Source organism: Pelmatolapia mariae, unplaced genomic scaffold (assembly GCF_036321145.2).
Source record: "Pelmatolapia mariae isolate MD_Pm_ZW unplaced genomic scaffold, Pm_UMD_F_2 NODE_ptg000312l+_length_28414_cov_1, whole genome shotgun sequence".
Lineage (NCBI taxonomy): Eukaryota > Metazoa > Chordata > Actinopteri > Cichliformes > Cichlidae > Pelmatolapia > Pelmatolapia mariae.
Window position 1 is genome coordinate 15,567 of NW_027052001.1, and position 11,135 is coordinate 26,701.

At 40.8% G+C, this 11,135-nt stretch overlaps 1 long non-coding RNA gene across 2 annotated transcripts; it reads left to right on the plus strand.

Annotated features, from left to right (window-relative positions):
* The first annotated feature begins 542 nt into the window (after positions 1–542).
* On the plus strand, positions 543–10,900 carry LOC134622983 (uncharacterized). Of its 2 annotated transcripts, XR_010093188.1 has the most exons (4): positions 543–741; positions 8,124–8,458; positions 8,697–8,933; positions 9,997–10,900. It is a non-coding gene; the product is annotated as an uncharacterized LOC134622983 (long non-coding RNA). The 2 variants fall into 2 exon arrangements; XR_010093187.1 differs by lacking the exon at positions 543–741 and having other exon boundaries at positions 7,804–8,458.
* The last annotated feature ends 235 nt before the right edge of the window (positions 10,901–11,135 follow it).

Sequence of the window (11,135 nt, forward strand, 5' to 3'; positions counted from 1 at the left end):
TACTTACATTTGAAAGTGTTTTCCTCACCTGATGATGGTAATTGGCTGCAGCTTGTGGGGGCTGAAGAGAGACAGGTGTGGTTGACTCCAGCGTGAGAACATGTTCAAGATGGCACCGGTGCTTGGCTTGCCGTCCTCGGCTCTGTCTGTCTCGACGGTTTTTACCCTCCCTTTTCACCTTAACTTCCCTTATGGACCTTGGCACTGTGTTTTTTATCATTATCTTTCTAGTTGTATGTTTATCTACTGGTTGTGGACTGATTACATATGACAGGCAAACACTTTTAAATATTCATTCTCTCCATTCGTTTCGGGCCGACCCCTGCTGGAGTGTGGGCAGCGCTAATTTACCACAACTGGATTCGTCCTGTGGCTTCTACCTACCGCTCCCTAATCTCCACAAGAAACGCTACAGGAAGCGGGGAAGAAGGAGTGGCCATCGCGTCCGTCTCAGGGCCTTTCTCAGAGCCAGAATTACGGACCATGTAAATCTTAATCTGGACACTCCATAATTTTTTCCATCATCCCTGGATTGCTCTGACACTAAACTGCTTACTTATCGCTGGATTTACCCGGTTGATCATCAAGCCTCTGCCCGCTCTGCGACACGCTTTCCTGCTCGGATTTGGATAACGTCGCGCCGGCGAGGAGTTTGTTTGTAATCTAAGCACTCTGCGTCGTGCTTCTAGACTTGACTTAGTACCCTGGTCACGGATGGCACTGCTTACTGTCAGGTCGCTGGTAAGCAAGACCTTTGTTTTAAATTACTTATTCTCTACTAGTGGCCTTGATGTTTTATTCCTTACAGAAACCTGGATTCGCCCGGGTGAGCTCATTCCTCTCTCTGAACTTCTTCCTTTGAACTGTGCCTTTTTTTAAGTTCACAGAGGGTCTCTGGTAGGGGAGGTGTTTTAGCCTGGGTTTTTAAAAACACATATATATATGGCAACTTTCCTCACCTAACTTTGCTTGTTTTTTGAAGTTCAGTTATTGGAGATGACTGCTTCCACAACCACTTTGTGTGTGTTGGTCTATCGGCCACCCAAATATAACAAGTGTTTTATCTTGGACTTTGCTGACTTCTTGGGTTCCGTTCTTTTTAAATAAGATTCTGTTCTTATTCTTGGTGATTTTAACATACACATCTGTTGTAAGGATGACCTGCTTGCTAAATACATTCTTGATTTAATGGACTCTTTTAACCTCCTTCAGAGGTAAATGAACCAACCCACATTAAAGGCCATATTTTGGACTCGGTCTTCACGTATGGCCTGGATATCTATATTAAGGATATAAATGATGCTGGGATTTCAGGTAATTTTCCTATTTCCTTTGATATTGGTTTATCTGCCGCTGAACCGCAGTCTGGAGCTCTTTCTCGTCCGCTAAGCGTACTCAGCTCTGAAGCTGTGTCAAAGTTTGCTGTGTCTTTTTTAGATTTGGCATCTATGATTCCTGACTGCTGCTCATTTCGCTCATCTGATTGTTATGCTGATATTTTGTTATCATTATTTTCATCTACCCCTGATTTGGCTGTACCTGACGACTGTTCTCTCTGCTCGGTTGATAGTTGTGTTTATATCCTGTTATCTTTTTGTTCTTCTATTCTTGATACCCATCAAAATGAAGCGCCCTAGAACCTACTCTCATTGCTGGCTAAATGATACTACATGTGCTTTACAACGTGTTTGTTGCCGTGATGAGACGAGGTGGAAAAAACATAAACTGCAGGTTTCTTATGACGTGTTATGGACCAGCCGCTCACAGTTTCAAAATGCTGCTACAATGGCTAAGGCATCTTTTCATTCCAAAGTCATTATGGCTAATGGTCACAACCCCCGTATGCTATTCAAAATTTTTAATTCACAAGCTCTTTGTGAGTGTTTTCAAATTATTTTTTTAGATAAGGTTTCATCCCTTAAGCTTTCCTCTTTGTCTGCCTCTTATCCCGTCTTTTCCTCTGAGTGTAATTCAACCTTTCATCAATTTGAGCCTGTGTTACTTTCGACTCTGAAGCAGCTGGTTGATCAACTGAAAAACACCAATGCTGTGTTTGATATTCTCCCATCACGCATTGTCAAGGGCTGCTTTGATGTAATTGGGCCGAGCATTCTATTCTTAATGAATTTTTTCTCTACTCTCTGGATCTGTCCCACTGGCCTTTAAGCATGCTGTAGTCCAGCCTATTCTGAAAAAAAAGAATCTTGATTGTTATGATCTTTTGAACTATAGACCGATCTCTAAGCTTCCGTTTCTGTCTAAGATCCTGGAGTGACTAGTTCTTTCTCAGCTTCAGGCGTATTTAGACGCGAACAACATTGCAGAGAAATTTCAGTCTGCCTTTAAGCCACAGCACAGCACTGAAACGGCCTTGCTTAGAGTTCTCAATGTCCTACTTGTAAGAACTGACTCTGGACGCTCTGTGGTCCTGGTTTTATTGGACCTTTCCTCTTCTTTTGATATGGTGGATCATAACATTCTTCTACTAAGACTTGAGCAGACTGTGGGTATAAGAGGCACTGCCCTCAACTGGTTTAAATCTTATCTCGCTGACAGGTCATTCTCGGTTAAGTTGGGCAACTTCTCATCTTCCTCGGTACCTGTACGCTGTGGTGTTCCTCAAGGATCCTTATTAGGTCCTATTCTCTTCTCACTATATCTGCTCCCTCTTGGAGCAATTTTTTAAAAGTATAATTTTGCCTTTCATTGCTATGCTGATGATATACAGATTTATTTTGAGATTACTGACGATCTTGCTATGTTTTTTTACTATTTTCGTGAATGCCTGTGTGAGGTTAAAGATTGGTTCAAGAGTAATTCTCTTGTCCTGAACGTAAAGAAAACGGAGATCGTGGTGTTCGATTGTAAAATCCCCTGCGACCAATTGTGTGCTGCTCTGATGCCTTTTGCTAGCTCCCCTTCTGATTATGCCAGTAATTTGGGCATATCACGCCTTTTTACAGGTAGCAGGAAATTTTCTTCCATCACTCCTGTTCTTCCTGGCTTGCACTGGCTGCCAATTAAAAACCATATTCAATTTAAAATACTACTTTTCACATACAAAATTATCAATAATTTGGCACTGAGCTACCTCAATGAGCTTCTTGGGTTTCACACTCCTGTCAGAGAACTTAGATCCGTTACCCAACTTCTTCTGGAGCAACCTCGTTCTCGGCTGAAGGCCTCACAGCGACCGTGCGTTTGCTGTGGCTGCTCCAGTTTTATGGAACAGTCGTCCTGTTGCTTGCTGGCCATCTGACTCTATGCCACTGTTTAAATCACGGCTAAAGACTTATTTATTTAATTTTGCTTTTCCAACTAGTTAACATTTGGTGTGCATTGATAGATTTTTATCCGTTGTGCTTTGTTAACTACTTATGTATTATGATTGTGAAGGTTTTATAATTGATACGTGCCAGGTCCTTTCTCTTTTCCCTCCAATCTCCTTTTTCCTATTTTAATTTTTGTCAAGCACCTTGGTATACCCTTGGTTTTTTTAGTGTGCTTTATAAATAATGTTTATGATTATTATTATTATTATTATTATTATTATTATTATTACTTGGAAACCAAACAACACAAACACAACAGGGAGATAGAGATGGGAGGGGAGAGGAAACAAACAAAACACCACACACGACAGCAGAGCATATTTACACATACCCATGTGTACCAGCCCGAGATAAAACCAGAACCCATAAATAATCTCCCAAGACAACCAACGGGACAATGTTCAAAATCGAAAGAGGGCCGACTGGGATTCCAGCTGCAGTGACAAAACAGTTCAGGGTGGTGACAATAGTGAATATCTTTTGGTGGCCGACCGCGGGTTTCAGCTGTGAGAGGATAAAGTCAGTTTTGTCCTCTCCACGCAGACCCCTAGTTCTTATTGCTCTTTCCACCTCTTCTATGAATTTATCGACAGTGTAAGTATCTTTTGCTGGTTCCCCACTAAAAGGTACAATCACCTTTTCTCTTGGAATGTACACAACAGATAGGTTGGAACATTATCCATCTTAGCAATACTAGACATAACAGGGTCATGTTTCCTACTCAGTTTGTTAAACTGTGTTTGCAGCTGCACCAACGGGTTACGTGCACTGTCAAACAAAGAGGCAGCTTGACCGTCTTCAGTGAGGATAACTCCGGCCCCTGAAGGACCTCCCCCCTCGTCCTCTTGTGACATACTGCAATGTCTCTGAGTCTTTACTGCAGCAGATTCCCACAGTCGCTTGTACAGTCAAGCCCATAATTATTCATACCCCTGGGAAGTTTTGACTTAAAGTTACTTTTATTCAACTAGCAAGTTATTTTTTTGACTGGAAATGACACAGGCGTCTCACAAAAGACGCCTGTGTCATTTCCAGATGATGTACAAGACGCATCATTGTGGAAAAAAAAAAATTTCCCAGCTTTTATTTACATTTAAGCAAAAAGTATCATGTCGAGAATTATTCATACCCTTTACAAACTGTCACAGTCTCTGGGAAAATCCAAAGTTCCATACCATTCAAATAGTCAAAGCTGTTCTAAAGCATCCTAATTACCCTGATTAATTGGAAATAGCTGTTTTAATCAACTCAACAGGTGAAAAACAGCAGCTCTCTGCAGGTGTCCTGACTTGAATCCAATTGAGAATCTGTGGAGGGAGCTAAAGATCAGGGTGATGGCAAGAAGACCCTCCAACCTGAAAGATTTGGAGCTCATTGCTAAAGATGAATGGGCAAAAATGCCTGTGGAGACATGCAAAAAGCTGGTCTGCAATTATAGGAAGCGTTTGATTGCTGTAATAGCCAATAAAGGCTTTTTTTTATTGATTATTGAGAAGGGTATGAAACTTCTGGACATGATACTTTATGCTAAAATATAAATAAAACCTGAGAAACATTTTTTTCCACAATGATGCCTCTTGCACATCGTCTTATTATCTTTGGGGAGACACCTGTGTCATTTCTGCTCAAAAAAGAACTTACTGGTTGAACAAAAGTAACTTTAAGTCAAAATTTGGCAGGGGTATGAATAATTATGGGCTTGACTGTAGATGAGATTCAACAGTCCAAAATCTTTGTCAGGTGCCCTCCTCGTCCAACAGCTGAAGCAGGCTCCTGTTGTACCAGCTCCCACTGTACAGAACCACCTCAGGACCTTCAGACTGCAGTTGCTGCCCTCCAGGAAGGACTGGGATCTTCTTCTTGCGGCTTGGCAGATGACCAGTGATGAGCTAGAGTGGAAAAAGTTGGCCTGGCAATCCGATGTTACCTCTTTGGAGGCTGATTCACTCTCTGATCACCCGGTGGTATCTGGCTTCACAGCCCTTTAAATTCAAGGGGGATTCATAGGCCAGGGGGGCAGATTGCTGTTGTCGATTTCCTCTCCCACTCATGTTTTGGGAGAAGGTTTGGCCAGATGGCTCCTGCACTTTCCTGCTCATTGAGTCAGATTTATCATGTCAGAAGTATCATTTAGCAGTAATGATACTTGTGATAAATATAGACTATTTCCAGCTCTGGAGGCCAGGATCACTGAACTGAAGACTCAGCTTTGCAGCCTTGAATTACCTGTAGACAGATGTACTGAGAGACTCCTGCACTGATGTTTCATAGGAAAGTCCAAACAAACTCACTGCTTCTCCATGAAGAACAAAGATTTGCTCTCTGTGGCTGCAACACAACTTAAAGACAATCGAAGGTGGACAAAGTTCTCCAGAACAGCCACACAGGAGCTCATGACCTTTGACTTTATTCATTAGGACAAGTTTATCTCAGTTCACTAAGACAGAGTGGACGGTTGTCTCTACACATCTACATGTTCAGTTCCTTGTACTTAAACACATCTGTCATGTTAAACAATCTGAATGTCAGAAGGTGTGTCTGTTAGGTAATCTGACAGGTTGATGAAGTCTGTGAGCCTCGGTGGATTAACAGATGGTCTTCATTGTGTACCTGATGATGGATGATGTGGAGATCATTTATCAACTGAACCTGTTAAACTCTCAGACCTGCTTTAGATTTTATATATTTTATATTTTGTAAATTATTTTTTTCACCTCTTTTTTTAACGATGGACTTTATGATCTGCATACAGTCCAACATAACACGTCACAACATAACACGTCACAACGTTATGTGGCTCAACTTCCTTAAGTTCACATTCAGACATTTTGAGATCGATTGAACGGCCATAAGGAAAATTTTGATTTTAATTTAAACCTTAAATGTAATCTGATGTGTTCAGGTTTAGACTCAGGTTCAGTTATTGAGTGAAAACACCAACAGACTCAGACATTTAAAACAAACTAAGAGTCAGATCAGCAGAAACAGAGAACACGGACATGTCTGCTGTAACTGCTTCACTCTGCTCCACGCTGATGTTTGTCCTGTTCGTCTCTGCAGGTGAGATTTTGATTTAATATTTATAAGAACAAATGACATTTTCCTGTGAGACAACCAGTTTGCAGTAGAGTTACTTTCATATTGTTTCAGTGTGTCTGTGTGTGGAGAGACTGGGTGGGGTCACTCCGTCTTTCTGTGTCTCTGCTGTATATTCTGAATATTAAATTCTGTTGCCAGGACATGACTTAATTCTGTGTGACTGGTTAAAGAACAGCAACACTTACAGTCACTTTCAATCGCCCCTTTTTGGTGCTGCGCGTTTTCTTCTTCTTCCTGTTTTTTTAACCAGTCTGCTGCTCTGACACACAAAATGGAGGATCAGGAGGCGACTGAGATCTGTTACTGTAATCTGTGATTATCATCTTTATTTAAACCTTAAATGTAATCTGATGTGTTCAGGTTTAAACTCAGGTCCAGTTATTGAGTGAAAACACCAACAGACTCAGACATTTAGAACAAACTAAGAGTCAGATCAGCAGAAACAGAGAACACGGACATGTCTGCTGTAACTGCGTCACTCTGCTCCACGCTGATGTTTGTCCTGTTCGTCTCTGCAGGTGAGATTTAACTGTTAGAAACTAAACTGAGTTTATTTCTGAGATAAAGAGTCTCAGTCTGGTTTACATGCTGATAATATTTCTCTAACAATTAGTTTCTTATTCATTCAGTGTTGCGATCGACACAAAGCTGGGTGGAGTCTGTGTGTGTTGGTGCAGTTTGCAGCACAGAGACAAAGAAGTGTAATGTGTGTGTCAGTGTGATGTGTTGTAGTGTCAGGAGTCAGTATACAGCTACAAAGCTTATTGTTCAGTGTATACAAACAGCTGTAGCTCCATAAAGGCAGCATGCAGAGACTCACAGTGTCTTATAATGAGAGGCTGCTTTCTCTCACACATTATGTTCACTTATTATCAGCACATGTTTGTGCAACAGAGTTATTGTAGTTTTGTATTTTCTCATTAGTTTTTATTCCATTTGGACTTTTTGTGTTTAGTTCAGTTTAGTTTCCAGATGATTTTCTTCTTTTTCAGGTTTGATTATTTATTGCTTGAAGAGTTTTTAATGGTTTTATTCTTTTTTCATTCTTACTGTTTGGAGGTTTGTGTCAGAGGCCAGATTTAGGAGCATCAGTACAGCTGTTCCAATAAAAGCAGAGACTCAGTCTGACAGACATCCAGAGTCTCAATGAACTCGTCCATCAACAACATTTGATCAAACTAACAGATTCTAAAACTAAAGATTTGTTTTTATTTGTTCCCAAAATGGTTTCAGATGATGTTTTTCATCCATCTCAGTCTTTCTCATGAACTTTGTCTCCAAACCTCTCAGCCTGAGCTTCCCTCTGATCAACTCGTTCATAATCTCGTCCATTCTGCTCTCAATGAAAATCTGAACATGTTCAGCTCGGCCTCCTGTCTTTGTGTCAGAGTCTCCAAAGCAAACATCACAGCAGCTCACTGCCATCTTTAAACCTTCCCTTTCACTCTTGCTGCTGTCCTTCTGTCACAAATCAGCCCTGATGAAGATGCTCGGGATCAGGTGAGGAGGAGGAGAAGACTCGCTGTGGTGACGCCTGAAGGGAGCAGCTGACACAAGAAGAGACACAATCAAAGATCATCATCTAATAACAGAAGACAATCTTTTATTGTGTGTTTCTGATTGGCTGCTGTAGAAGTGAACAGTTGTACTTTGACCTTTAACCTCTCTGCTCTGTGTTGTTTCCTCTTTCAGACCAGAAAAACATCACAGCTGAGTCTGGACAGGACGTCACTCTGACATGTCGAGCTCCAAACAACAACTTCATAGTTTTAGAGTGGAGCAGAGCTGACCTGAGAGATAAACATGTCCTTGTGTACCGGGATGGTCAATTTACTCCAGATGACCAGCATCCATCTTTTAAGAACCGGGTGGATCTGCAGGACAGACAGATGAAGGATGGAGACGTGTCTTTGATTCTGAAGAATGTGACGATTAACGATGCTGGAACATACAAGTGTGGTGTTGTCCACGAGTTGGAGGACCTGTGACTCTAATCAACACCACCTACCTTCATGTTGATCCTCCAGGTGAGTGAGTAGAGTTGAGTGTGTGTGTGATCAGAGGTGAAGCTGCTTCCTGGTTGTTGATGTTTGTTTCTAAAGATGTTGTTGATGAGACTTTGTAGAAAGCAGCTGGTCTGAGTGATGTGATCAGAGTGCAGTAGATAATGTCTGACAGCAGTTTGAAGAGGAAATGGATTCTGTTCTGTTCTTCACTCATCACCTACCTGACAGCTGACACCTCACACCTGTTTCTCACCTGCAGGTCAGACAGAAGGACAAGAGAAGGATGAAGACAAGAAAGATGGAGGAATTGAAGAAGGGAAGGAGGATGGATCTGTTTGGCTGATCGTTGGTCTGATCGTTGGTCTTCCTGTACTTGTTCTTGTACCTTCTGTTGTTTTTTTGCTGTTCCTGTTGTGGTTCTTGTTGCAGTTGGTGTTTGTGCACCTTCCTGCTGATCCACATGTAGCAGAGCATCTTCAGCCTCCACAGCATGAATGTGAGTCAGATGAACAAACACAAAGATAAATAAATGATGGTGAACATCCAGCAGACGGCTGTAGAAAGCTGGATGTTCAGAGTCTGATGTTATTTCTCTGATGATCATCATGTTCAGACTCAGACCAACAGTGTGTGTCTGTGCTGTCTGTCAGTGACTCTGAACTACAGTTTCTTCATCTTCAGGCTGTTCATGAGATTTACTGACACAAAGTCAAACTGTGTTACAAACACACATGAATTTCTGAGCTCTGATCTCAGAGTCAGTGAGTGTTTTTGTGTTGGAGCTTCAGCTGTTTGTAAGAACTTGTTCTGTGAGAGATGAACAACACAGACCTGAGATCAGCTGTTACACACACTGAATGAAGTGACAACACAAACGCTGTGTGATGATCTGAGTGTAGATGAAGGTCTGTGGATTCTAGACGATCAATAATCTGCCTGATTGTGTTCAGGATCGTTGATCAGTTACAAATGAATGAGCTGTGACTCAGTTTGGATGTAGAAATGTTGTCTCAGTCAAACTGAGCTCTTTCATGTTTCTATGAACTTTGTGTGTGTTGAATGCAGCAGGAAGAAAAACAAAGTGTGTGTAACAACCCTCTCTGTAACTGATGCTGCTTATTTTACACTCAGCAGGTTTCATCATCTTTTCATTAAATACAGCTGAGAGTGTTTTACAGTCACAGTGTTATGATTGTTATGAAACTACAGATTTATGGAGCTGCACACTCACAGATTTCTGTCTGATCCTAGACTTAGACTGAAGCTGAGTGTAGGAGGAGCAGCGACAGCTGCACATGTGCAGATGCTGCTGCAGTCACACACACCAGTGTGACAGGAGTGTGAGAGAGATTAAAGAGAACGAGACAACAGAACATGTTCAACTATGAAAACTCCACTTTAAAACATTTAAATAGCTGCTGGATGTTCAGAGGTTCATTAAATCCAACATGACTAAAAACTCAAATGTCAAAGGAAATAAAATATTTAAAGTCAATCATTCTGATCATTATTTTACTTTGACCTTTAACCTCTCTGCTCTGTGTTGTTTCCTCTTTCAGACCAGAAAAACATCCCAGCTGAGTCTGGACAGGACGTCACTCTGACATGTCGAGCTGTAAATAATGAGTCAGAGAAAATAAGCCAACAGCTTCATCAGCCTGAGGTTGATCCAACACAGACTGAGACATTTCTCTCAGTCTGATCCTGACACTCTGACATTTTCCAACGTCGTCTATGTAACTTCTGCTGCAGCAATAATTTTAAAAATGTAAATTTTGTAAATATTGTAAAGTTTTATATTTTTATGGCTCATTAGCGGACTTTTGCACAATTACATAACTGCTCTTTTAATCATGCTTGTTTTTGCTGTTTTTTGGTGACTGTAGAAATGGTTTATATGGACATTTATCTTAGAGTCTAAGGTTTCTGTGGAGACCACACATGTCGATATTTGCATGAACAAAGTCGTGGATGGTTGCATACCTCCTGAGCCCCGTCACTGGAACTGTAAATCTGAGTTTCAGGTATTTTTAACATTATTATTTGTGTTTAAAAAGTGTAGCTTGTTGTGTTGTATGTCTGGTCTTGTATGTGTGTTTGTGTTTCCTGCTGCTCACACACAGCATTAGAAAAGCCTGAAAACTCAGTGATCACAGAGTCTATGAGCTCCAAATGTTTGCATGTAGCACAGAGAACAAAGGTCAGTGTGTGAGTGTCTCTGTGTTTGAAATAATAAACTACTGGATTAGTCTGATCCTGTTATCATCCTCTGTTATTTCATCAATGAGTCTCAGTCACTCATTGTAAATGACCTCATTAATATTTTCCTTCGTAAATTGGTTCATACGTTCAGTTCAGTTCAGTTCAGTTTCAGTTTTCAGTTTTATTTGTCATATGCAAGTTAGCACAGGGTCAACATTGCAATGAAATGTGTTTGACGAGCAGCAGTCACTCAGCAGCATGGTACAGTAGGAGAAAATATAATAAAATATAATAAAATAAAATAAAATAAAAAATAGAGAAATAGTAAAGAGCAAAATATTAGAGAGACGTGGTAAAAGAGAAAAGATGACTAAATATATATGTATCTATAAATATATGTACACTAGTGATTAAATAAGAAAATCTTGAAAAGAAATATGACGGGAGGGCAGATGGGATATTGCACAGGAATGAGCAGCAGAAAATTACAGTATTG